The sequence below is a fragment of the Hemiscyllium ocellatum genome, chromosome 11 (assembly GCF_020745735.1).
Source record: "Hemiscyllium ocellatum isolate sHemOce1 chromosome 11, sHemOce1.pat.X.cur, whole genome shotgun sequence".
NCBI lineage: Eukaryota > Metazoa > Chordata > Chondrichthyes > Orectolobiformes > Hemiscylliidae > Hemiscyllium > Hemiscyllium ocellatum.
Window position 1 is genome coordinate 4190267 of NC_083411.1, and position 27977 is coordinate 4218243.

General features: G+C 42.9%; 1 protein-coding gene and 1 long non-coding RNA gene across 3 annotated transcripts in view; one reads left to right on the forward strand and one right to left on the reverse strand.

The window, feature by feature from the left end:
• The window catches only part of mcf2a (MCF.2 cell line derived transforming sequence a), a 199047-nt gene that overhangs the window by 102159 nt on the left and 68911 nt on the right, over nt 1–27977 (reverse strand). The gene's annotated exons all lie outside the window — the stretch shown is intronic.
• LOC132820354 (uncharacterized) lies at nt 52–27795 on the forward strand. Its single transcript, XR_009645190.1, has 3 exons — nt 52–469; nt 6560–6680; nt 27588–27795. It is a non-coding gene; the product is annotated as an uncharacterized LOC132820354 (long non-coding RNA).

A 27977-nucleotide genomic window follows, 5' to 3' on the forward strand; every position in this document is an offset into this window, starting at 1 on the left:
TGGCTCGCTGAGCTGGTTGATTTCTTTTGTCTCCCTCCTGGGTGATATTGTGCTGTGTAATCACCGGGTGAAGCTCCGATGTCGTGATCTGCTCTGAATTTACACGGTTCTGTCTGTTGTGGTGGGTGGTTTAACTTTCGGTTGTGTACTGCAGTGGTCTGCAGATGGGGTCTATTTTAACTTGTTTGTTAATGGAACTACTGAATGAATACCAGGCATCCAGGAATTGCCAAGCTTGTCTTTGTTTCGCCTGTCCTATATCGTAACATTGCCCAAGTGAATTGGTGCCCTTCATTATCCTGAAGAAGGCCTTATGCCCGGAACGTCGAACCTCCTGCTCCTTGGATGCTGCCTGACCTGCTGCGCTTTTCCAGCAACACATTTTCAGCTCTGATCTCTAGCATCTGCAGACCTCACTTACCCCTGAGAGTCAACCATGTATTGCTGTGGGTCTGGAGCCACGTATAAGGTAAGGACAACAGTTTCCTTCTCTAAAGGACACCAGTGGACCAGATGGGTTTTCATGGTTTCAACAGTTTCATGGTCATCATGAGACTCTTAATTCCAGATTCTTTTCATTGATTTCAAATTCCAACATCAGCTGTGTATTGATATGAGGGTGAGTTGGCACTGTCGCTTTGCTGCTCGCTGATGCCCGTGTATTCTGGTAGTGAGCTTCTTGCCTGTTTGCCAATAATGGGTAGGTATCCTGTTGGCTTCATTCATTGATGCTTGGCATACAAATAACACCAAGAAAGCACTGTGCCCTGTAACACACTGACCACCCTACCCTACACTAGAAACATCACTGAACTAACAATGAGACTTCTACATGCTCTGGGAATAATGACAGCACACAAACCCAGAGCCACGCTTCACCAGCTACTACCCAGGACAAAAGAGCCCATACCTACACCATGCAGCATGAATGTGATATATAAACTGTGAGAAACATTACATAGGACAATTATTTAAAAAGGAAACCTGCTATCAAAATACACGAGCATCAGCTAGCAACCAAATGACACGACCAGTCCTCCCTTTGACAATGAAGGACACCAATTCACTTGGACAATGTTACGATACTGGGACAGGCAAAACAAACATCGACTCTCCTGCTCCTCAGATGCTGCCTGACCTGCTATGCTTTTCCAGCATTACACAGTCGACTCTGACCTCCAGCATCTGCAGTCCTCACTTGCTCTCAAGCTAAACAAAGACACACTCAGGAATTCCTGGAAGCCTGGTATTCATTCACCATACCCACAAACACATTGAACTAGACTCCACCTTCAGACCACGACAGCACAAAACCAGAAATAGAAGCACCCACCACAACTAGACAGAACCATAAACATTTGGGGCATATCACAATATCAGAGCTTCATCTGGCGACTACACAGCACTGAAGATGTCATCCAGGAGGGAGACGAAATGTTTGCAAGAAAATTAATCAACTCGGCAAACTGAACAACAACTTCAAATGCATCACAAGCTACATTTCCTCACTAAAACCTTAAACCAGCTGAGGTCATACCACAGGCTCAATGCCAGCTGGACATTGAAGGACGGAAGAGTTAGTGGTTGAATTAGAGTTAGCAATATGGGTGACTCTTAACCGGCCTCTAGGATGGGCAAAAAATGATGACCTAGCCAGCGACACCCTCATTCCATGAATGAACGAAAAGAAGCTCCACAATCAGAAGGCAGAGTGAAGAGACCTGTTTGGGTTCCTTTCTCTTACTTTCAGACAGCACCTCACCTGCTCCTCCTTCATTTCTTTTCCTCCTCCCATCTCCATTCCTTTCAGAGTATCTCAATTTCACTCACCTTCTACTCATTATTTCACTTTGTTCTTTTTCCATTCTTCCTCCATTTCACCTCATTAAAACCTATTATATTTTTAACAATCCCCATCGACCTGAATCCTTGATTTGAGCTCTCCTTGCAGACACTCTGAGGCCCTGTGGGTATCTCATTTTCCCTTTTGGCTTTAGACATTGGGCAACTGTTTTGCTATTTTGGGCTCTGAGATGAGATTCCAATTATTTATTTTAATTTGATTGATTATTATCGCATGTACATGCAAATCATACCATACAAAGTACATGAGGGTAATAGAGCAGAGTGAGGAATACAAAGTTATAGCTGCAGAGAAGGGCACAAAGAGTGAGATCAACATTAAATTTAACATTTAAGAGGTCCTTCCAGATGTCTAATAGCGGGGAAGAAGCTGCTCTTGAATCTTGGTACGTGTGTTTAAGCTTTTGTATCTTCGGCCTGTATATTTTGTATTTTACTTGCCAACTCTGAGCTGGATAGCATTCCCTGACTCTGTCCCTGCCTTAATGTATCTGCTGCGGAAAGCCTCATCAATGCCAATGCTGTCTCTAGACATGTCTGTTTCAATGCTTGCCTGGCCCCTCTCCCTTACGCTCAGTAAATTTAAAGTCATCCAAAACTTTGCAGTCATGTCCTGACTTGCACCAGCCTTATTCAATAATCAGCCCTGCACTCGCTGGAACAGTTCAATCAGTTTGAAGATGGTCACTGGGCTCAGAACATTCACTCTGTTTTCTCTCTGAACAGATTAGAATTAGAATTCCTACACTGTGGAAACATTTAGCCCAACAAGTCCACACTGATCCTCCAAAGAGTAACCCACCCAGACCCACTCACCTACCCTATATTTACCTCTGACTGATGCATCCAACCTACACATCCCTGAACTCCTCAGGCAATTAGCATGGCCAATTCACCAAACCTGCGCATCTTCAGATTGTGGAAGAATTTAGGGCGGCACGGTGGCACAATGGTTAGCACTGCTGCCTCATAGCGCCAGGGACCTGGGTTCAATTCCCATCTCAGGCGACTGACTGTGTGGAGTTTGCACGTTCTCCCCGTGTCTGCGTGGGTTTCCTCCGGTTTCCTCCCACAGTTCAAAGATGTGCGGGCCAGGTGAATTGGCCATGCTAAATTGCCCGTAGTGTTAGGTAAGGGGTATATGTAGGGGTATGGGTGGGTTGTGCTTCGGCGGGTCGGTGAAGACTTGTTGGGCCAAAGGGCCTGTTTCCACACTGTAAGTAATCTAATCTAAAAAAAACCCACGCAGACACGGGGAGAATGTGCAAACTCCACACAGACGGTCACCCGAGGCAGGAATTGAACCCGGGTCCCTTGCGCTGTGAGGCAACAATGCTAACCACTGAGCCACGTGTGACCCTGATGCTGCCAGTTCTGCTGAATTTCACCAGCAATTTCTGGAGATCTGGAGTATATTTGTTTTTTTACACTAGCTGAGCTTGTTGTCAAAGTGCTCTCCCACTTCCCCACTCCCTTCCAACCCTGCACCTCCCCACAATATCCCTTCGATATTCCCACCTTTCCTCGCTGTATTGTTGGTACCTGTGATGTCAGCTGCCTTGGCCCTACATTCCTGACATTCCCCTCCTAGAGAACCCTATATCTTGACCTTTCTCTCCACATTTAAAGATGCTACTTAAAATTTAGCTTTCAAACAACCTTTTGGTCACCTGCTTTAATATCTCTGTGGCTTTGTGTTAAGTTTTGTTTTTATAATACTCCTGTGAAGTGCCTTTGACATTTCATGATATTAAACATGCTATGTAAGTATAAGTTGTTGTTGCTTCAAGCCAAGCCAACACATTAAATGCTCATTTAACACAACACTGGTCATTACCAGATATTCAACAAAAACAATTCGGCAGTGATTGGTCTATGGTCTGTGTCTACATTGGGTCACAGCACTGATTAAGACAGGGGAATACTCTTCAATCAGGTCAAAATCTGTTTATTTTATAAAAGCACATCAAAATTTGCCACCTTTTTTGCAAGGTTTGAGACGGTTTGTAGCTTAGGTTGAGGTTTAGGGTGTAGGTTTGTCGCTGAGCTGTCAGTTTGATATCCAGACGTTTCATTACCTGGCTCGGTAACATCATCAGTGGCGACTTCCAAGTGAAGCGAAGCTGTTGTCTCCTGCTTTCTATGGTCTGACATCTGAGGTTAGTGTCCATGCAACCCTAGCCTTTCCTTTATCCTCTGGTCACTATAAACTAGATTCCAATCCTGAAACATGCAGCAATACAATCTCCCAGTGGGACATCTGTCGGGCATTGGTAGTGTTCGGGCATTGAAGCTCTGGGTTCAAGTCCCATTCTAGGACTTGATGACTCAGGAAGGTGCATTTTTAACACAATCAAATGAATTATCAACTTGCAAATTGTGAAAGCAATGGCCTGATGGTATTATCACCAGACTATTAATCCTGAAACCCAGCTAATGTTCTGGGGACCTGGGTTCAAATCCTGTCTTGGCAGCTCCTTGAAAGTGGAGTCACAGGTAGATAGGATAGTGAAGAAGGTGCTTGGTATGCTTTATTGGACAGTGTCTTGAGTACAGGAGTTGGGAGGTCATGTTGCGGCTGTACAGGACATTGGTTAGTCCACTGTTGGAATATTGCGTGCAATTATGGTCTCCTTCCTATCGGAAAGACGTTGTAAAACTTGAAAGGGTTCAGAAGAGATCTACAAGGATGTTGCCAGGGTTGGAGAATTTGAGCTATAGGGAGAGGTTGAATAGGCTGGGGCTGTTTTCCCTGGAGTGTCGGAAGCTGAGGGGTGACCTTATAGAGGTTATAAAATTATGAGAGGCATGGATAGGGTAAATAGACAAAGTCTTTTCCCTGGGGTCGGGGAGTCCAAAACTAGAGGGCATAGGTTTAGGGTGAGAGGGGAAAGATATAAAAGAGACCTAAGAGACAACGTTTTCATGCGGAGGATGGTACATGTATAGAATGAGCTGCCAGAGGAAGTGGTGGAGGCTGGTATAATTTCAACATTTAAAAGGCATCTGGATTGGTATATGAATAGGAAGGGTTTGGAGGGATATGGGCCAGGTGCTGGCAGGTGGGAGTAGATTGGGTTGGGATATCAGGTCTGCACGGATGGGTTGGACCGAACAGTCTGTTTCCGTGCTGTACATCTCTATGACTCTAAGACTCTAGATGGTGAATTCAATAAAACATCTGGATTTTAGAATCTGATGATGACCACGAATCCATTGTCAATCGTCAGGAAAATCCCAACTGGTTCACTCATGCCCTTTAGGGAAGGAAACTGCCATCCTTCCCTGGTCTGGCCTTCATGTGACTCCAGACCCACAGCAATTTGGTTGACTCTAAACAGCCCTCTGCCCAAGTAGAGAAGTGAAATAAATGTTGGTCTGGCCTGATTCCATGGAGTGAGTTTTTAAAACTCCATCTAACCCACACCCTTGGTCAGTGAGACAGAATCCTGGTCATTCCTGTGATGTTCAGAATGTAGAAGAATGTCTAACATGAGTCTTGTAAAGACCACATCTTTCTGTGTTTCTGCATTTTGGATTGTGCTCCAAAATGGGAAACAAACTGTCTTAAACCAAGAGCTCGGGAAGAAATTGCTGCACATTTTAAAAACAAGAACTCATTGTGAGTTGCGTTTACACTGCTAACTTGTTTAAGCTGTGACACCATAGTAGGCAAGGGTGCAGAACAAATTTTGCTCAGAGACAGACTGTTGATTTGTTCTTCAATCAGCATCAGTTGTGAGGGGCTAGACATCATCAGCATGACAATGACTTTCTGATTGGAGGGCCAATCAGAGTGCAGACAATACAGAGGGAAGAAGGTCTCAGAATGCAAGAGGTAGTATCCTTCACCTTCTCTCTTTGCAGTGAAATTCTATCTGTTCTATTACCCTGTGGTCTTTGTATGGTATGATCTACCTGTACTCCAAACAAAACAAAAGTTTTCACTGTACCTCAGTATGTGACAAGAATAAATCAAATCAAATCAAATCAAATAGCCAAGAACTGAAGGTAGCTCCCAGCATTTGCTGTTAGCTGACATCTCTAACCAGTGACTGAAAGACTGAATATTCAATGTGTGAAGTGCTTGTGACTTTAGGAGATCTGAAAATAAGGGGAAGGACTTGGAAGAAGCAAAATGAACACTTTGTCTAACTCTGTGCACTGGTACTATTGAACTGTGTTTCCCCAGTACTGTTCCCTCCTCCCATGACATACATGTTTGTTTGTCTGTGTGTGTGTGGGCATGTAGAAATTTAAAATAGAACTTAAGCTTACAGATTTTAGTTTTTGTGGTTCAGATCGAATTATTATAATTAAAAGAAATTATTGGATATATACAAAAAACCAATCAGTAGTTTCTGTTAACCTGAGTAAACTGGGGAGTTGCAGTGATTTGATTATTTTTTTCTGAAATCTTTGTGAAAAGATCCACAGTAGTGAGGCTCGAGTGTTGTAGTGGGTTGCAACATTATCTGCAACTTCAGACCACAACACACATGTGAACGTGCTTGCCAATTCTCTGACACTCTGAGTGAACTGTGAGACTCACAATTCCAATGCGTATATAAACAGGCCAACAGATTCAATAGCAAAGAAATTACTTTTGACAGTGTTGCTTTCTACCCCTGAACACCATCATATCAAATGTTATTGTGACATTTATATAACTTGAGCATTTATTGATTTATTTCAGACATCCTCATTGAACAATTTAAATTGCAGAGAGAGAAATTTGGTACAAGTTGTTGAACACTTGTCTCATCAGCAGTAACTCAGACTCCTATGCTTAAAGATCATTCCCTCAGAAATATTGGGTAAGTATAGTATATAACTGCAAAATATTGGGTAAGTATAATACATAACTACAAAATATTGGATAAGCATAATATATAACTGCAAAAATCAGTGACTGAGTGGGAGCTACTTAATGAGAAGTACTGAAAGAATATGTATATTGATATAAATTCATGGAAGCAAATTCACACCAATTCTGTGCCACCTCATAATCTAATGACAGAATCATGGAAAGGTCATTGTGAAAAGCACTGTATATTACACCAGCTGTCTCCCACCTTCAAGCACAAAATCTTCAAGTGGCGTGCCCTATTTTAGTCAGTTCTTGGACATGGGTATTAGTGACAAGCACAACAAAGGCTTCTTTATTGGCCATCCTCAGTTCTCCCAAGAAGGTCATGTTGAGGATTTGTGCTGTAGCAGGTTTGACATTATTCCCTGGCCAGTGTGGCCTCTTGAGAGGGCAGCTATGTTCCTGTGTCTCTGGAGTCTCAGACTGGGTAAGGGTGGCAGATTTCCTTCTGGAAAGAATTTTGGGAGCCTGTTAGCTTTTAGTGACAATTCAACATCTTTATGGTAAAGCAGCTCAAATCACCAGATGGTAATGATCAAACTATACAGGGCACCATTCAAACACAGAGCTCTGGTCAAACTGCACAGGGTTCCATTTAAACTCTGCAGCAAGTCACGTCACATATAAAAAAGTCATATTATGAGCTTTCAATCAATACTTTTAAAAACTGGATACAAACCAGCCACTAAAATGTTTGCCGCTAATCATGTCACCTTTGGTAGCTGATTAAATACAACCAACATCTCAAACAAATACTTCATTCAATGTGGGCATCCATGGCCATCTGGGCAAGTCACACCTCTCTTTGTTTAAGTATGGACCAACACAAACACACAATTTCCAAACTGGCTGCTTCATTGCTGCATGTTGCACAAGAGGGAAGGTTAAAAACTCAATTTCTGGTAGGTGAAAGTGAACAGACATTATCAACCTTTCAGTGTGGGATAGTGGCTTTCACTTCCGAATAGACTGGGTAAATCTCATAGTTGTTAGATCACAATGTAGAGGAATAGGATAGAATCCCTACAGTGTGGAAACAGGCCCTTCGGCCCAACGAGTCCACACTGACCCTTCAAAGAGTATCCCCCCCTAACCCATTCCCCTAGCCTATTACTTCACACTTCCCTTGACTAACGCACCTGGCATCCCTGAACACCATCGGTACTTTAGCACGGTCAATTCACTTAACCTGCACATCCTTGGGTGGCAGGAGGAAACCGAGCACTTGGAGGAAACCCACACAGACACGAGGGAATGTGGAAACTCCACACAAATAGTCGCCCGAGGCTGGGATCAGGCCCAGATTCCTGGCACTGTGAGGCAGCAGTGTTAACCACTGAGCCACCGTTTCACCCTCCATGTAGGTCATGGAATCAACATGAACAACACATCATAGAATTCTTACAGTGAAAACAGGCCATTCAGCCTATCGGATCCATACTGAACTGCATTCCATGCTGACCCATTCCCCTACCCCTGTAGTGCCCATAGCTAACCCACCTAGTCTGCACATCCCTGGTTATACGGGCAATTTAGCATGGCCAATCCACCCTAACTTACATATCTTTGGACTGTGGGAGGAAACTGAGTCACCCGAAAGAAACCCACACAGACACAGGGAGAATGTGCTAACTCCACACAGACAGTCACCCAAGGGTGGAATCAAACCCAGGTCCCTGGTGCTGTCAGGCAACAGTGCTATCTGTGCCACCCAATTTGGAAAAGCCTTTATAAGCCTTTGAAGCATAGGAGCAGAAATAGGCAATACACCTCATCGCCTTTGCACAGCCAATGAGATGGTGGCTGATTTGATAATCCTCCACTGCATTTTCCGTCCTTTTCACTACAACTTTGGATTCCCTATTAAAACCGAAAGGACTATGGATGTTGTAAATCAAGGACAAAAATTGAAATTGCTGGAAAAACTCGCAGGTCTGGCAGTATCTGTGAAGAGAAACCAGGGTTCACGTTTCGGGTCGAACGACCCTTCCTCAGAACAACCCAATGCTGTCAGAGTTTCCATCAATTTCTATTTCTGTCCATCCCAGCCTTGAATATACTTAACGACCCAGCCTCAACAGTCCTCTGATAAAGAATTCTACAGATTCATGACCCTCTATAAAGAAAAAATTCCTCCTCCTCTCTGTCTTAAATGGATGACCCTTTACTCTGAGACCATAAAACTATAAAAAACAAGAAGAGGAAGCCATTCAGCCCATTGAGCCTCTCCACTATTCAGCCGGACTACAGCTGATCCAACGTTCCTCATGTCCACTTTCTTTCTGTTTCCCCATAACCCTTGATTCCTGACTGATCAATAAACTATTTAGTGCAACCTTAAATATGCAGAAGGACTCTACCTGACAACTCTCTGTGGAAAGGTGTTTCAAAAACTCAATCCTCTCAGAGATGAAATTCCGCCTTATCTCAATCTTAAGGCTGCTGCCCTTTAATTCTGGGAAGATGCACTCTGGCCATGAGGAGAAACATCCTCTCACATCTACCCTGGCAAGCCCCTTAAGAATCTCCAATGTGTCAACGTCTCTTTCTTCTAAATAGAGTTCCAATCTGTTCAGCCTTTGTTCATACAACAATCCCTCCACACCAGGAATAGTCCGAGTGAACCTTCTCTGAACTGCCTCCAATGAACTAGCATTTCTTATGTAAGGGGACCAAAACTGCTCTCAGTCCTCCAGATGTGATGTGAAGATGCTGATGTTGGACTGAGCTGGACAAAGTTAAAAATCACACAACACCAGATTATGGCCCAACAGGTTTATTTACAAGCATTAGCTTTCAGAGCACTGCTCCTTCGTCAACTAGTACAGACAGACATTCCTTTATCCAAAATTCTAAAATCCGAAAAGCTCCAAAATCCAAAGGTGTTTTCCTGAAGTTTTTTTCTCATTAATAAAGTTGTTTGGCGTGCAAACAGATAAAGCAACTTCACACCCATTCCACTCACGTCACTCAGATATAACGTAGCGGCATAGTCCAGCACGTGCAGGCATCAATTCTGTCTCAGTGCTCAAATTAATCACAGGTGGGTCTGCTGTTCAGTAATTTTTTTTTGTATTTTACTATGAAAATATCATATAATCCTTTATCTGAAAAATTCTGAAATCTAAAAGACAGCTAATCTCCAGGGATTCGGATAAAGGATTGTTTACCTGTACTTCCAAGTAAACCTGTTGGACTATAACCTGGTGTTGTGTGATTTTTACCTTACTCCAGATGTGGTCTCACCAACACCTTGTAATTGTGAGAGAATAAGTAACCCTCATTATTAATCTCACCAAAGACTTCATGCTGAATTGTTGAAAATGGATACAAAATCAATGGGATAAGGAAGGGTGTTCCTCTTTTGATATTGAACAACTTCAGAGAGTAGCTGATGTAGAATAACAGTCACACAGAAGCTGGACTGGGATCTTCAATCATTTCTTCTTTAGTTAATACTTTAAATCTGAACCCTCTGGTTCTTGATCTGACACCTATGAGAATTGTTCCCATTTCAATTAAAGAGATGCCTCTTAGAAAATGGAGGAATTTGAGACATGGAGTATGGTGGATCTACCTCAGGGCTGATGCAGGGGGAGTTTTGGGGAAAGAAGTGACAAAGTGACTTTGGAACCATTCTTGTAAAGCTCTTCCACATGTTTGTCTCGTCCTGAAAGTGAGACACCCGGAACTGTACACAATACACTGAGTTCAGCATCACCTCCCTGCTTTTGTGCTCTGTGGACCTGTTAATGAATACTGGAGCTTTATTAACAGCTCTCTCTACCTGGCTTCTACTTTGAATGACACACCCTGATCTCTCTGCTCCTGCCCACTCTCTGGAGTGTGATTCGTTAATTTATACTGTCTCTCAATGTTCTTTCTTTCAAATGGATTGCCTCACACTTCCCTGCACTGAACCTCATCTGCTCACTCCCCATGGACTCTACCACCTTGTCAATGTCCTTTTGAAACTCTACAAAGTCCTCCTCATCACACATCTGCAGAATTTGAAATTGTCGCCTGCACACCATGATCCAGATTATTCCTATACATCAGAAAAAGCCAGGGCCCCAATACCTGGGGAACTCCAATACAAATCTTCCTCTTGTCCAAAACACTAATCATTATTCTCTCATTTCTATCCTTCAGCCCATTTCATATCCAGATTGTCTCCAGAAACTTAAACATTCTTTCTCAGGTCCTATGGTATTGAGCGTCTTTTTGAAGTTCATGTACACCACATCAACAGCATTACCCCCACCAACCCTCTCTGCTGCCTATACCTCAAGGTGAAACTAAAAGCACAAAATGGTGTAGATGCTGGCAGTCTGAAAAACTAAGATAATTGGATCTAGTAAACAGTCACAAGACCTGAATCAGGTGTTTTTCACAGTAGAATGATTGCAACATTAACGCAAAATCATCGAAATTATTACCAAGCTACAAAAGAGATAGACAGAGAGAGAGAGAGAGAGAGAGAAAGAACTATGTAAGCAAAGTTCTTGGAGTTTGGGCCTGCAGAAGAATACAGTAGATAATGAAGCTATTGGTTAGCTCGATTGGCTGAGTTGTGATGTAGAGTAATGCTAATAGTGTGGGTTCAATTCCTGCACTGGCTGAGGTTACTATGAATTTTCAACATCTCCCCTTACCTGAGGTATAGTGACCCTCAGGTAAAATCACCACCAGTTATCACACCCCCCTCTCTGATGCAGGAGCAGCCCTATGGTCTTGTAGGATTATAGCAATGGTATTTTTATAAAACATATTATTATTCTTATATTTGAAATCTGAATTGTTTTTAAAAAAGAGAGGCATATGGATGTGGGTTGGTTTTGTGAAAGTGTGGTGTCATGTTGAATAATGCATTTCAATTTTGCTTCGAAGTTTCAGAGAACACTGTCACATACATAATGACAATGGCACTGCATATTATTCATAATGTATGAGTCAAATTTCAATTTCTTCAAGTGCTGTATCTCATCAGACAGCTCAAATATGTGAACAATGTATCTGAGTGGGTCACTTTACTCTTATTATTTCTTTAGGAGGTCTGAACATTGTTGGCTTGGCCAGAAATTATTGCCCGTCTCTAATTGTTCCTGAAGAGATGGTGGTGAGATGCCTTCCTCAACTGCTGCAGTCCACTCAATCCCTTAAGGCTGGTTACCATTCAATAAGGTCATGGTCGATCTGTATGCAACTCCATTTTCCTTCTCTGACTTCTGACCCTGGCTTCCTGCACACCTTTAATGAAGTTCCACTAAGGATCCCACTTTTGATGAGATGTTTTACAATCTTCCAGATTTAACAATGAGTTTGACAATTTCAGATCATTACCCCTGCCTCTGTACACTTTGTCTTGAATTCCGCCAGCACTGCTGGTGATTATTCTGTTACTTACCCTTACACCTCCTTTAGACGCATATCGAAATCAAAATTGTGCAGATGATGGCAATTCGAAACAAAACCAGAAAATGTTGTGAATACTCAGTAGGTCTAGAAGGTCCTCTGTCTGAAAGGTTCACTGTTTCTCTCTTCACTGAGACTGCAGAAATGCCCAGCAGCCTCCATGAAGAGAGAAACAGTCCATATCTCAAATGGATGGCCTTTCTGATCAGCTACATATTCCTAGCACTTTACATTCACTCCACAGCCATTGACATCCCAATCCAACAAAAATCTACTGATCTCAGTCCTGAAATCCCTAATTATTCCCCCTAAATAATCCCTAATTATTCCCCCTAACTCTCTGCTATTCTGCAGCAGGGAGTTCCTGATTGACACGAACATTTGTATGAAAGAATATTTCCTGAATTCATTCCTAAACAGCCTCGCACTATGTTTAAGATTACACACCCTTGGTGCTCTCTCCTTTAGAGGCAACGGTTTCTGTTAATCTGCTCTGTCAAACCCTTATATATATGTTCACCCCCTCAGTCAGATCCTCTCTCCACCTTCTAAACTCACGGGAATACAAACTGTGCTAATGTAACCCATACTTCATCATTTAACACACTCAGTTATTCTGGTGAACTTGTTCTGCACATATACCAAGAAAATGAGTTTTGCCTGAGGTTTGGGGTTGCAAAACTGCAGATGAAATCGAACACTCTGTATAGGAGAAGTACGATTCATGCTCCACTTTGTATTCCGAAATCCTTTGAAACAAGGACAAATATTCCAGTAGTTTCCATGGTTACTCACACATCCAATTACTCCTACCACCATCAACCCACTCAATACCATTGGAACTTAATAATATGGAGGACTTGTCTTTTACACTACATTTCTAGAGCTGAAAATGTGTTGCTGGAAAAGCGCAGCAGGTCAGGCAGCATCCAAGGAACAGGAGAATCGATGTTTCAGGCGAAAGCCCTTCTTCAGGAAGGGCTTCTTCAGCCTTCCTGAAAGAAGGGCTTATGCCCGAAACGTTGGATGCTGCCTGACCTGCTGCGCTTTTCCAGCAACACATTTTCAGCTCTAATCTCCAGCATCTGCAGTCCTCAATTTATCCACACTACATTTCTAAACAACTTCACGACATCCTGAAGCTGTGTAGAGTACACGGAAATATAGAAAATGGGAGCAGAAGTAGGTCACTCGGCCCTTCCAACCTGCTCGACCATTCATTATGATCATGGCTGATCATCCAACTCAATAGCTTGGTCCCACCTACCCCTATATCTTTTCATCCTTTCCCCCAAGGGCAGTATCTGACTCCTCCCATGATGCTGCAAGTTGTACATTTAAAAGGCAATCATTGACAAGCTCAGAAGCCAATTTATGCACAGCAAGATCCCACAAGCACCAGACTGGTAATAAGCTCACTGACTAATCATGATGATTGAGGGATAGGTATCGGTGAGGGCACCACAGGAGGTCCCCCTGGTCTCCTCACACACTGCCACGGGTTCCTTGATGACCACCTCAGAGAGCAGACAAAGCCTCAGTTTCATTGGTCCAACTGAAAGGCAGCGAGTCTGACAGTGCAGCACTCCCTCAGTTACTGCACTGGGGGATTCCAGAGTGCGATCTGTACCCACACCATCCTGGCACGGGTGAAGGAGGCAGAGAGATGCTAATAAATCCTATTGTGATTTTGCATGCAACTTAACCAGACAGAGAGAGAAAAAAAAAACTAGATGCAGAAAGGAAAGGCCTCCTGTATTTGTCCTGTCCAGTTAACAATTGCAGGAAAATGACCAATGCAGCAACTGGGAATGTGAGGGCCATTGCAGTGTGCCCAAGCATGAGTTAAAGATTCAAAATTCAATGTCACAGCGCAGTGAGTTAAATCTCCCAGCATCTCAAACACACACATGCACTCACATATGTAATATGAGACAAAACAAAACGGACGCCTCTACAGATCCCATGTAGAAAAGGTGTCCAGACATCACTGAGCAGCTACTGCGGTACCAGCAGCTGTTACTTTGAGCAATAGCAGTGCTCAGTGTCTGTGTTAGTGCGGGTCTCAGTGCCGCAGTCTTTATCCTTGTGAAACTGGGGCTGTGCAAGGGGAAGGGGGTTAGCTAGAATGACCTTACCGCATTTTTCTTAGACTTGGCGTTGCTTCTTTGAAGATCTGCTCCTGACATCTCCATTTACTGTCCCGTCGACCGAGTGTAAAATCGGAGCTGTACCGGGGGGGTACTCCAGACTAACCTCCCTCCCAGATTCAATGTCTGACTGCGAGCGAAACAATCCTGCCTGCATTATTTTAGCCCCAGCGCTCCCGTGGTTAATTTCAATTTATTAACCAACACGTTCTCGCGATCTATTAATTCCGGACAATCCTCACACAGGAAACTGCTCCCTAAAACAAAAAGCACTGACTCCAGTTTTAAAGCAGCAATATTCACAACCACACACGTGCATACACACAAATTAGTTTGTTTCAAGGAAGATGTCATATTTACACTGTGCTATCTCACCCAGAGAGTTACTACTCATCAGTAATAACTTACAAACAATTGTATACATTATTCTGTTAACATAACAATCCCTCACATTTAATGGCAGAACGTTTGCAAATCCAAATGTGAACTTATGGAGAAAACATTCTGGCTATTATTTATTATCCTTAACATTTAAATTGCATTGGCTGAAAACTTTGTAAATATCTACAGTTTCATTCTTTCTTGGGGTGTAGGCATCGATGGCAAAGACTGATATTTCTTGCTCACCTTCTGAGCAATTTGAGAAGGCACAGAACTCGGACTACCACAGTTAATTCATATTGACAGTTCACCACCACTTTCTCCAGGGCAACTAAGGATGGACAAGCCACCCATGAGTGAATTAAGTAAAAGACAGTGAGAAGTGAAGCAAATTGCTGTGGGTCTGGAGTCACATGTAGGTAAGACGGCAGATTTCCTTCCCTCACAAACAAAAGTAAACTAGATGGGTTTTTGTTCAGCAATGGATTGATTTATAATCAATTAACTAACACCAACTTTCAATTCCAAATTTAATTTTAAAAAAATCACCAGCTCTTGTGGTGGGATTGGAACTCATGACCCCCAGAAGATAAAGATTAGATAACTTACAGTGTGGAAACACGCCTTTTGGCCCAACTAGTCCACACCAACACGCAACCCACCCAGACCCATTCCCCTACACCTAACACTATGGGCAATTTAGCATGGCCAATTCACCTGTCCTGCACAGTTTTGGACTGTGGGAGGAAACTGGAGCACTCAGGGGAAACCCACGCAGACATGAGGAAAATGTGCAATCTCCACACAGACAGTTGCCTGAGTCAGGAATTGAACCCGGGTCTCTGGCACTGTGAGGCAGCAGTGCTAACCACTGTGCCACCCAAGTTGGACATCTCCAGTATCAGTGCAGTATCTCCACTGTCTTCCCCATAGAGTAACCTGGCAACAAGTGAGAACAATGTCTTTCTCGCAGGTCACTAGGATCATTGTGGTGTGGTAGCAGTGCCCCTACCTTTAGACTGGGAGGCCTAGGTTTCAGTCCTACCCTGCTCCAAAGTATATTTGTAACATCTCTGAACAGGTTGATGAGGAAAATATCTCAGGTATTCCGTGCTCATTTCTGTGTCAGAACCTCACGCAGTCAGATGTAAGGATTTTGCACAGTTTTAACCTCCAGGTTTTTAGTACTTTTATAAAAATAATTACAAAGAACTTGAGCGTTAACAAAAATGTTGCTGAAACTTGCTGCATGGAAAGTTTCTTTGTTTACATTCCATATGTTTTAGCTTAATAGACCTGGTCCCTTCTATCGAATAAAGTCAGCCTAGTCAGTGAGTTTACAGATTCATTTAACTGCTAATATAAGACTCAATAATAGGGTGGATGTCATTGAAAATGTTCGTGAATTGGAGCGAAAAAGGCTGAGAGGTGACTTGATAGAGGTGCATGGGATGATGACAGGCGTAGATAGACTGGATAGCCAGAGACCTGTTCCCAGGGCAGAAATGGCTATCGCGAAGGGGGCGTAATTTTAAGGTGATTGGAGGAAGGTTTAGGGGAAATGTCAGAGGTAGGTTCTTTACTCAGAGAGTGGCGGGTGTATGGAGTGCACTGCCAGCAGTGGTAGTACAGTCAGATACATTAGGGACAGTTAAGTGACCCTTGGATGGGTACATAGATGATAGTAAAGTGAAGGGTATGTAGGTTAGTTTGATCTTAGAGGTGGATAAAAGGCTGGCACAACACTGGGGGCAGAAGGGCCTGTCCTGTGCTGTGCTGTTCTATGTTCTATATAATAGCACCAGTTTCAGTATTTGTTCTGGGGTGGCTGGTATTCTCATTGGGGTTTCCACAGCACACTATGACCTTCAAAGGTTCACTCTCTACCACACCAGTAAATTCTTTTAAAGCATTTACTTAAATACTTGATAAAGCTTCAGAATCTACATTTCTCATTTTGTTTTAGTTCTCAAGAGATTTCCCACCCCAATTGCCAATCACAAGGCAATTTACACATTGAACCCTAGAACTTTCCCTTCCTCTCTCCCCAGAAAAAGGCTATCCTGGGGGCATGAGCACAGTTACTACACAGATACATACAACAGAGAAAGGGCCATTCAGCCCAATCATCAGTTCTAGCGTTTATGCTCCATACATGTCTTGCTATCCTAGCTCATTTCGTCCTACGATCATTCCTCTCTTGAATGGGCCCAAAAATGACCATCAAAATGAAATGAAGTAAAACTAACGACACTGAAGAATTCATCTTGCTTCTCTAATATTTATTAATTTTTAAATACTGTGAACTGTATACAGATAATCCAACACAAAATAAATATATACCATAATGAATACACCATATGAATATATATAAACATATACCATCTTTCAAAATCACACAGACTCTTTAACAAACTATTGCTAACAGTCTGTTTATAGAAGCATGATATTGTGGATGCCGGAAATCTGAAACAAATACAGAGACAGCTGGAGAAACTCAGCAGGTCTGACTATATCGGTGGAGAGAGAAACAAACATATATGGAGAGAAACAGAGTTTTTCTCTCCAGATGTTCAAGTCCGGTAGGACTTTTTTCCAAAAGTGAACCTCTGAAACACTTCCTGCTGCACTTGCCAGCATTCTCTGAGTTAAGCCAGCCTGATTAGAGATGTTTCAACACACCTCTGGAGCAGATCGTACTTGAAAGCAGACCTTCTGGCTCAGAGATAGGGACATTACCACTACACCACAGAAGTCCCAAAGTCATCTGTTTCTATAACATCATCATATAGATCCTGATCATCCTCAACATCATGAACAGCAGTGGCATTTGTAACTTTGACATCATCAGTCCACAAACCTATGTTCCCTATATTGTTGAGATATTTGATGTTCATATTCAGGATTAGGAATTACTTCTGATAATACCAAAATATTACATACACTGCTGATTTGTCCTTGGTAAGATTTGACACTGACAACATTTATATGTTTAGTTAATACTAAAATTAGCCACATCAAACCACAAATAAGCTCAAAGTCAACACAACCTCAAGAAGGTTAGTATGGGATTTTTCCATATTATTTCACATAATGTGGGCACCACTGGCTAGTCCAGCACTTAGAACATAGAGCATAGAAAAGTACAGCACAGAACAGGCCCTTTGGCCCATGATGCTGTGCTGAGGATTAATCCTAATGAAAAATAAAATAACCTACGCACCCTCAATTCACTGCTATCTGTGTGCATGTCCAGCAGTCGCTTAAATGTTCCTAATGACTCTGTTTCCACCACCACCGCCAGCAATGCATTCACAACTCTCTGCGTAAAGACATCCTTTGATGTCCCCTCTATATCTTTCTCTTAGTATCTTAAAACTGTGACCACTCGTGCCAGTCAATCCTGCCCTCTGGGTATTGACTCTATCCATTCCTCTCATTATCTTGCATATCATTTGTTGCCAGATCCTTAATACTAGGGAAAAGATGATGGCCAGCAACTTCCTTGAGCCGCTGCAGACCCTGGGGTGTAGCACCACCCACAATGCTGCTGTGAAGAGGCTTCAGGATTCTCATCCGGTGACAGTGAAGGTTCAGTGATATATGGTGTGTGGCTTGGAGGGGAACTTGCTGTGGTGGTGTTTCCATGCATCTGTTACTCTTGTCCTTCCAGATGGGAGCGGTCATGTGTTTTAAGGACGTTATCTTAAACGCCTCAGTGAGCCATTTCAGTGTACCTCAGGATGTTGCTGGGGATGAAGCAATTCAGTGATGGGAATTCTGGTGCCCACACTGTAGGAAGGATGTGACTGCACTGGAAGGGGGTGCCGAAGAGATTCATCAGGATAATGCTTGGGCTGGGGAGATTCAGTGATGAAGAGAGGCTGGATAAGTTCGTATTGTTTGGAGCAGAGAAGGTTGAGTGGAGATCTGATAGAGGCGTATCAGATTATGAAGACAGAGTGATTATGTAGGAGCTGATCCCCTTAGTCGAAGGGTCAATACAAAGGGGCATTATTTTAAACTGAAAGCAGGAGGTTTAGAGGAAATTTGAAGAAAAGCTTTTCCATTCAGAAGGTGGTGGGTTGCTGAAACACACAGCCTAGGATGGTAGCTGAGATGAGCTGAAAATGTGTTGCTGGTTAAAGCACAGCAGGTCAGGCAGCATCCAAGGAACAGGAAATTTGACATTTCGGGCCAGAGCCCTTCATCAGCATCTGCAGACTTCACTTTTTACTGGTAGCTGAGATGGAAATCTCAAAACCTTTAAAAATTACTTGAATGTGCTCTTGAAATGTCATAATATTCAAGGCCATGAGCCAAGTGCTGGAAAGTAGGGCTGGTGTAGGTGGGCGAATACTTTTGGTACAGTCTCAATGGCTAAAGGGCTTTTCTGTACTGTATGATTCTCTGCCTCTAAGGTACACACTGCATCCACTGTGCATGTCAGGTGCAGGAAGTGAATGTTTAAGGTGGTTAGTGCTGTGTTAATCAAGTGGCTGCTTTGTCCTGGATGGTGACAAGCTTCTTGAGTGTTATTGGAGCTGCCCCCATCCAGGCAAGTGGGGAGTATTCCATCACACTCCTGACCTGTGCGTTGTAGATGGTGGACAGGCTTTAGGGAGTAGGGAGGGGAGTCAGCAATCGTAATGGTTACGCACAGTGGAGGTGATGGCTGGACGGTTAATCTGGAAACACAGCTAATGTCCTGGTGACCTGAGTTCCATTCCCATGGCAGATGGTGGAATTTGAATTCAATTTAAAAAGAAATGTGGAATTAAGAGTTTAATGATGACAATGAAACTGTTGCCAATTGTTGGAAAAACCCATTGGTTCTTTAATGTCCTTCAGGGAAGGAAATCTGCCATCCTTATCTGATGTGCTGACATGTGACTCCAAACCCACAGTGATGTGCTGACTGTTAACAGGCCTCTGAACAAATAGGGATGGGTGATTCTTGCTGGCTTAGCCCAGTAATGCCCACGTTGTGTGAATGAATAAAAAAAATGATACCTCAAGGATCTGGCAGATGGAGTACAATGTGAAAAGACTAAATATAGAAGCATTAGATCTGAGTGGTGAGAAATTGCAATACTCCGAGAAACAAAGGGATCTGGATGCCTTAGTGTATGAATCACAAAGGTTACTATCCAAGTGACAATCAGATTAAACATCATTTTATTTAATGGTGGAGCAGACTTAAAAGGCCAAGTGGTCTATATTATACTCCATCTGTTCACTCAGTTTTTTTTAACTGATTCAAATAACATTGGTAAAAGGGCTGTTACAAACAAAAACTAAAATAATGTTAATATTTATTGTGAGGCGAACTGAACGTACGGGCAGGGAGGTTATGCTTCAGTTATACAAGGTACAATATATAACAATAAATTGGTAAGACCACATCAGGAAAACATTACTAGGCATCTTATTTTAGGAAGGTTGTAAATGTGTTGGAATCAGCTCAGAGGTTTAACAGCCTCATTCCTGGAAATGGGTGTGTTGTCCTATGTGGAAAGGTTGAACTGGTTGAGTTTGAACTAATTGTAGATTAGATTATTTACAGTGTGGAAACAGGCCCTTCGGCCCAACAAGTCCACACTGACCCACCGAAGCGCAACCCACCCATACCCCTACATTTACCCTTTTACCTAACACTATGGGCAAGTTAGCATGGCCAATTCACCTGACCCGCACATCTTTGGACTGTGGGAGGAAACCGGAGCACCCGGAGGAAACCCACACAGACACGGGGAGAATGTGCAAACTCCACACAGACAGTCGCCTGAGTCGGGAATTGAACCCGGGTCTCTGGCGCTGTGAGGCAGCAGTGCTAACCACTGAGCCACTGTGCCGCCCATAGTTGAGAAGAATGAGAGATGATCTGATTGAAACATTTATAATTCTGAGGGAGCTCAACGGAGTAGGTGTTGAAAGGATGTCTTCCCTCATGCAGGAATCTGGAACTAGGGGTTACATTTTCAAAATCAGGGCTCTCCCATTCAAGTCAGAGAGGGGAGGAATTTCCTCTCTCAGATGTCTTTAATCTTTGCCAGTCTCAACCCCATAGTGTAGTAGAGGCTTGGTCAATGAAAAATTCAAGACTAAGTTAGACTGAGCCTATCAGAGTGAGTCGAGGGGTTAAAGCAAGGACTGCAGATGCTGGAAACCAGATTTTAGATTAGAGTGGTGCTGGAAAAGCACAGCAGTTCAGGCAGCATCCGAGGATCAGGAAAATCAATGTTTCAGGCAAAAGCCCTTTATCAGGAATAGAGGCAGGGAGCCTGAAGGGTGGAACCAGATCAGCCATGATTATTCGGAATGGCTTAGCAGATTTGAAGGGCCGAAAGACCTCCCACTGCTACTCCTTTCATGTTCTTGCACTTTCATAACTTTGAGTCCCTCCATCAGGTCTCTCAGCAACATTAAAAACCAAAAAAACTGTGGTTGCTAGAAATCAGAAACAAGAATAAAAATTGCTGGAAAAGCTCAGCAGGTCTGGCAGCATCTACGGAGGGAAATCAAAGTTGACATTTTGGGTTGAGCTCTGGGGTAGGGTCACATGACCCAAAATATTAACCTTGATTTCTCTGAACAGATGCTGCCAGACCTGTTGAGCATTTCCAGCAATTTTTGGTTTTGTTCCAGCATTTATTGCTTATCCCTAATTGAGGGTCAGCTACATTGTTATAGGTCTGGAGTCACATGAAGGCCAGCAGTTACCTTCCCTAATGGGCATTAGTGAACCAGATGAATTTCCTCATGTAATTGTTTCACAGTCATCATTAGACTCATACTTCCAGTTCCCTCATAGAGTCATGGAATCACATATGGCACGGGAACAGACCCATTGGTCCAACTTGTCCAGGCCAATCAGATATCCTATATAAATCCATTCCAATTTGCCAGCATTTATTTGGCACATATCCCTCCAAACCCTTCCTTTTCATATACCCATTCAGATGCCTTTTAAATGTTCTAATTGTACCAGCCTCCACCACTTCCTCTGGCAGCTCATTCCACACACACACCATCCTCTGTGTGAAAAAGTTGCCCCTTAGGTCCCTTTTATATCTTTTCCCTTTAACCCTAACCTTATGCCCTCTAGTTTTGGCCTTCTCCACTCCAGAGAAAAGATCTTGCCTATTTACCCTATCCATGTTCCTCATAATTTTATAAACTTCTATAATTGAATTTAAATTGAATTATGTGGAATCAAAGGTTATGGAGATAAGGCAGGAACAGGATACTGATTAAGGATGATCAGCCATGATCATATTGAATGGCGGTGCAGGCCCGAAGGGCAGAATGGCCTACTCCTGCATCTATTGTCTATTGAATTCAAATTTCACCAACTGCCATTGGAGGATTTGAACCTGGGTCTGTAGAATATTATCTGGTTCTCTGCACTATTAGTGCAGCAATAGTGCACTTCCACAGAATTGAACATAATCTAGTGAGAACCGTACTAGAAATTTACCCAGGTTCAACCTGCAATTTTATTTACTCTGTAAGAAGATTCCATTGTCCTTATGGCTAATGGGATCAGGGGACTGAGTTGGATGATCAGCCATGATCATGTTGAATGGCAGAGCAGGCTCAAAGGGCTGAATGGCCTACACTGGCTCCTAGTTTCCATGTTTCTACCTTCCTACGATTAAAGGGGTTTTGTTAAGTTGTTTAGTTCCAAACCAGTATCATATTGTTAAGTTAAAAAAAGTGTTATGTTCTATTTCCTACGCAGCCATTTTGCAGACATTGTGCCAAAGATTTAGCAATTACAATAAACGTGGTTACTGTCATCTCTGGGCTTTATTGATTGCAGGTTTTTTTTTTTATTAGATTAGATTACTTACAGTGTGGAAACAGGCCCTTCGGCCCAACAAGTCCACACTGACCCGCCGAAGCGTAACCCACCCATACCCCTACATTTACCCCCTACCTTATACTAGGGACAATTTAGCATGGCCAATTCACCTGACCCGCACATCTTTGGAATGTGGGAGGAAACCGGAGCACCCGGAGGAAACCCACGCAGACACGGGGAGAACGTGCAAACTCCACACAGTCAGTCGCCTGAGGCGGGAACTGAACCCGGGTCTCTGGCGCTGTGAGGCAGCAGTGCTAACCACTGTGCCACCGTGCCGCCCAAAAGGTTAAGGAGGAATTTTCTATTTATTGACTCCCTTTTGACTGTCTCCCAGGTGATGCATGGAGGAGAGAAGAAGTTAGAGAAAGTGTCTGTTATAAAGGTGCTATGAATGTGGAGTCAGTTAGTGGATAGCTGGTTCATAATGCAGTATAATGCCAGCAAGGTGGGTTCAATTCCTGCTCTGGCTGAGATGATCATGAAGGACCCTTTCTCTCAACCTCATCCCATACCTTAGGTTAATCCATGACCAATCATCTCTCTGTAATGAGAGAGTGGCCCTATGGTGACTTTACCTTATGAATATGGAACCTTCTGATCTGATCTTTCTCCCCCCACAAGCTTATTTTCCCATAGTCTGAGAGTTGTTAGTGTTTTTTTTTAAATATTTGATCAGTTTTCTAAATGTTTTTATATCGAGATGCACGAAGTTGGGAATGAATGGCTACTTGGCAGCAGGTTTGCACAGAGTAATATTCCATTCACAACTATAATTATAATTGAAAATGATTAATTGGATCTGAAAACTTAAAGGTGCTATCAGCATCCCACTGGGATGTTGACTGCATAACAATCTCTGCGTAAATGCCATAAATAATTGCCCAGATTAATCACCTATCACAAAAACAGAAATAATTACATAATGCTAAAAATGGATTTCTGCCAGTCAATCCATTGTTGACAATTGTTGAAGAATGTTGGCTAGGACACTTGCTTCATTTTATAACTAGTGTTATGTACCAGACCAAAACCCCTCAAAATAAATTAACAAGATAGCCTAGGTTTCTCTTATTTAAAATGGGCGGCACGGTGGCACAGTGGTTAGCACTGCTGTCTCACAGCGCCTGAGACCCGGGTTCAATTCCCGACTCAGGCGACTGACTGTGTGGAGTTTGCACGTTCTCCCCGTGTCTGCGTGGGTTTCCTCCGGGTGTTCCGGTTTCCTCCCACAGTCCAAGGATGTGCGGGTTAGGTGAATTGGCCATGCTAAATTGCCTGTAGTCTTAGGTAAGAGGTAAATGTAGGGGTATGGGTGGGTTGCGCTTCGGCGGGTCGGTGTGGACTTGTTGGGCCAAAGGGCCTGTTTCCACACTGTAAGTAATCTAATCTAATCTAAAAGGTAAGTGTAAGGCGTCGCATTCCAGATGCAGTTCGATTGGTCAAACTATTGACTTTAAACAAAACCCATATCATTTTTAGACTACAGTCAAAATATAGACAACATATACAGGAAAGAAAAGAATTGGCTTAACTGCAACTGTATTGAAATGCTTAACAAAATAATATGTATATTAACTACTACTTGTTAACTGTTCCAATATAGTAACATCCCATAAACACACCCTTGGCAAAAGGCAAATTTAGTAAAATAATTCTCTCACATGCAATTCTAACAGCAGGTAGAAAACCCCAGCTTTTAGCTGTACAGAGAGAGGAAAAAAAGTTTCTACATTAAGCTGGAAGACTCCAGCAATAGTGGAAAGCAAAAACTGAAATTCCTGGTTCTGTCGGAGCTTGCCTCCACCCATTCAGGCTGCTTCTATTGTTCCAATTTTTAAAACAAAAACCAAGGCCTCGCAAGCTGTTTACTTTAAAGGCTTTGAGTAGATTACTCTCCATCTATCTCAACCTTTCTTCACAAAAAAAAAAGACAAAATACATCTCTTAAAGCCATATATCTTCACACTAGTTACTTGAGGATATATATTTGGATCATTGCTCTCTTTTACCATTTGCACCTCCTCTGTACACACCTTTTCTCTTGACTTTTCCCATTTGCCTTACACCATGTAATGTTTAGTTATCTAAGAACGTACCCTCCATCCTATCGTAGAGCCTTCACTTTCATCTTCTTGATGACCTCCCCCTGACCTTTTGCTTAGTCAGCACCAATTACATCTCCTACTTTTCTCATTTCTAGTGTGAGGGCAATGACCTAAAATATTAACTTTGTTTCTCTCTCAACACATATCAAATCTGAAAGCAGCATTTTCTTTTCATTGATAATGAAATAACCCAGCCATATCTATTGCACTTAGATTAGCTCCAAATTTCCAGCCAGAAAGAAGTATTGGAGTCTAGTTTACACCCCCCTCAAGATTTGACTTAATTTGCGTGAATGAATGGTAAAATCATGCTTTTACTCTAAAATACTCTATTCTGCAGATTGTGTTGTATTAAAATCAGCTGTTACTGATCAATCACACCCGTTGAGTTCCTATGATGCAGAGTTGAACTGTCACAAATGACTCCAAAATCCTGTCTCTCACCTTTGGATCAATCTCTCCATCATCAGTAAAGTGATGGAAGGGGTCATCAACAGTGATATCAAGCAACACCTGCTCAGCAATAACCTGCTCAGCGATCATGATTCGGAGGTGCCGGTGTTGGACTGGAGTGTACAATGTTAAAAATCACACAACACCTGGTTATAGTCCAACAGGTTTAATTAGAAGCACACTAGCTTTCGGAGCGACGCTCCTTCGTCAGGTGGTTATGAAGGAGCGGCACTCCAAAAGCCAGTGCTTCCAATTAAACCTGTTGGACTATAACCAGGTGTTGTGTGATTTTAACTCTGCTCAGTGATGTCCAGTATGTGTTCTGCCAGGGGAACTCAGCTCCTGACCTCATTCACAGCTAGGCCCGTAGGGGCTAACCGGACAGCCTAGTCACTGCACACTTTAATTCTCCTTCCCACTCTCTCTCTGACATGACCATCCTTGGCCTCTTCCATTGCCACAACAATAACCAAAATGTAAGTTGGAGGAACAACACCTCATCTTAGGCCTCGGCAGCCTGCAGCCTGGAGAGGACTTAACATTGAGTTCTCCAATTTCAAATAACCTCCCTCCCATCCCAGTCCCTCCCCCTCACTTCCACTGCTCCCTGCCACCAACCGGATTCATTCATCCCTCCAGGTCATACCCTTTACCTGTCTTCACCTGTCCCCACTTCACCACCCTGCCCCCGCCTCCCCCTTTATCTGCAGCTTCCCCCTACACCCAACCCCAGTCCTGAGGAAGGGTTACACCCGAAACATTGACTTCCCCACCTCCTGATCCAGTCTCCTGTCTGTCTACTTTGGGTTCCAGTATCTGCAGCTTTTTTTTGTCTCAGACCTCATTCCAGCCTTGGTTCAAACATGGACAAAAGAGCTTAATTCCAGAGGGGAGGGGAGAGTGATGCCCCCTAACATTAAGGCTGCAGTCGACTGAGTGTGGTATCAAGAAGCCCTGGAATCAATGGGCATCAGGAAGAAAGGGACTGAAGAAGAATCACTGAAGCTGAAAAGTGAACTCTGCTTTCTCTCCATAGATGCTGCTGGACCTGCTGGGTTTTTCCAGCAATTTCTGTTTTTGTTTCTGATTTCCAGCATCTGCAGTTTTTTAGATTGGATTTGGAATCAATGGGAATCTGGGTGAAGCTTTCCACTAGTTAGAGTCATACCTGACACAGAGGCAGGTGGTCGTGGTTGGTGGAGGTCAGTCATCTCAGCTCTAGGACATCTCTGCAGGAGTTCCTCAAGGTAGTGTCCTAAGACCAACCATCTGCAGCTGTTTCAGCAATGACCTTCCCTCCATCATGAGGTCAAAAGTGGGGATGACTGCTGATGATTGTACAATATTCATCACGCCTTAGATACTGAAGCAGTCTATGGCTCAAATGCAACAAAATCTGGATAGTATCCAGGTTTAAGCTGTCAAATGGCAAGTAACATTTGCTTGGATGAGTGCATCTCAAACAATACTCAAGAAGCTTGATACCATAAACAAAGTAGCCTGCTTGATTGGCACCACATCTACAAACATCCACTCCCTCCACCACTGAGGCTCAGTAGCAGCCTAACCTTAACCCTAACCCTAATGCGATCTACAAGATGCATTGCAGAAATTCAACAAAGATCCTTAGACAGCACCTTCCAAACCCATGACCACTTCTATATAGAAGGACAATGGCAGGTGACACATGGGAACACCTCCACCCTACAAGGTCCCCTTCAAGCCACCAACCATCCTGACTTGGAAATATATCGCTGTTCCTTTGTTGTCGCTGGGTCAGAATCCAGAAATTCTATCCCTAAGGGCATTGTGCATCAACCCACAGCACATGGACTGCAGTGATTGAAGAAGGAAGCTGACCACCACCTTTTCAAGGGCAGCTAGGGACTGGAAATAAATGTTGATTCAGCCAGCAACGCCCACATCCCACGAGTGAATAAAAAAAAACTGAATACATTTATTGCTTGTTCTTTTTCTTGGTATGTTGGCATGGTTTCCATCCAGATGCCCTGGGCAGGTGGTGGTGAGCTGTCTTCTTGAACTGTTGAAGCCAATGTGATGATCAATGTTGGTGGTGATCTCCGTGATATATAATCAGACTTCCTGAAGGATACAGTGATAAGAATCCTGAACAACATGGTGGCAGAGTTGGAGGTGTTGATGTCACCCCACTATTCTCTTGCCCTTCCCAGCAGTAAAGGTACAGAGGAAGGATTGAATGTTGAATGTGGAAAGGCAAAGCTTCCAATTGCATCTTCTCTGGTCCCAGCTTTCTACATTTCCTATGAGCATTTCCTCTTGTCTTGTATGTTGAACTGATTTTATCATTGAATCCTGTTGCTTTCCATCCTAACACAGTAGCCACTGCATATTATCTACCCTCTTTCCTGGTTCTGCATTTATTTTAAAAACTTTCTGCCTACAATATCATATTGTTCCATTCAAAAATTATTGTCCTGATATATTGTCTCTCTTCACAGAGCCATTCCTGATGAAGGGCTCTGGCCCGAAACGTCAAATTTCCTGTTCTTTGAATGCTGCCTGACCTGCTGCGCTTTAACCAGCAACACATTTTCAGCTCCGATCTCCAGCATCTGCAGACCTCACTTTACTTTCTTCACAGATGCCACTTAACTTGCTAAGTGTTTCCAGTATTTTTTTGTTTTCATTCCAAATATATTGTTTTCACATGATAGTAACTTTACTTTTTTTCATTTCAAATATATTGTCTTAATTAAATCCCATGGAAACCTTGGACTACAATTAAACATTAAACAACAGTGGAAGTTAATTAACAATGCCACCTGGTGTCTTTAAACAAACTTTCCTTCAACCTACACCAGCCACAAGTTCCAAGCTAGCTCTAAGGT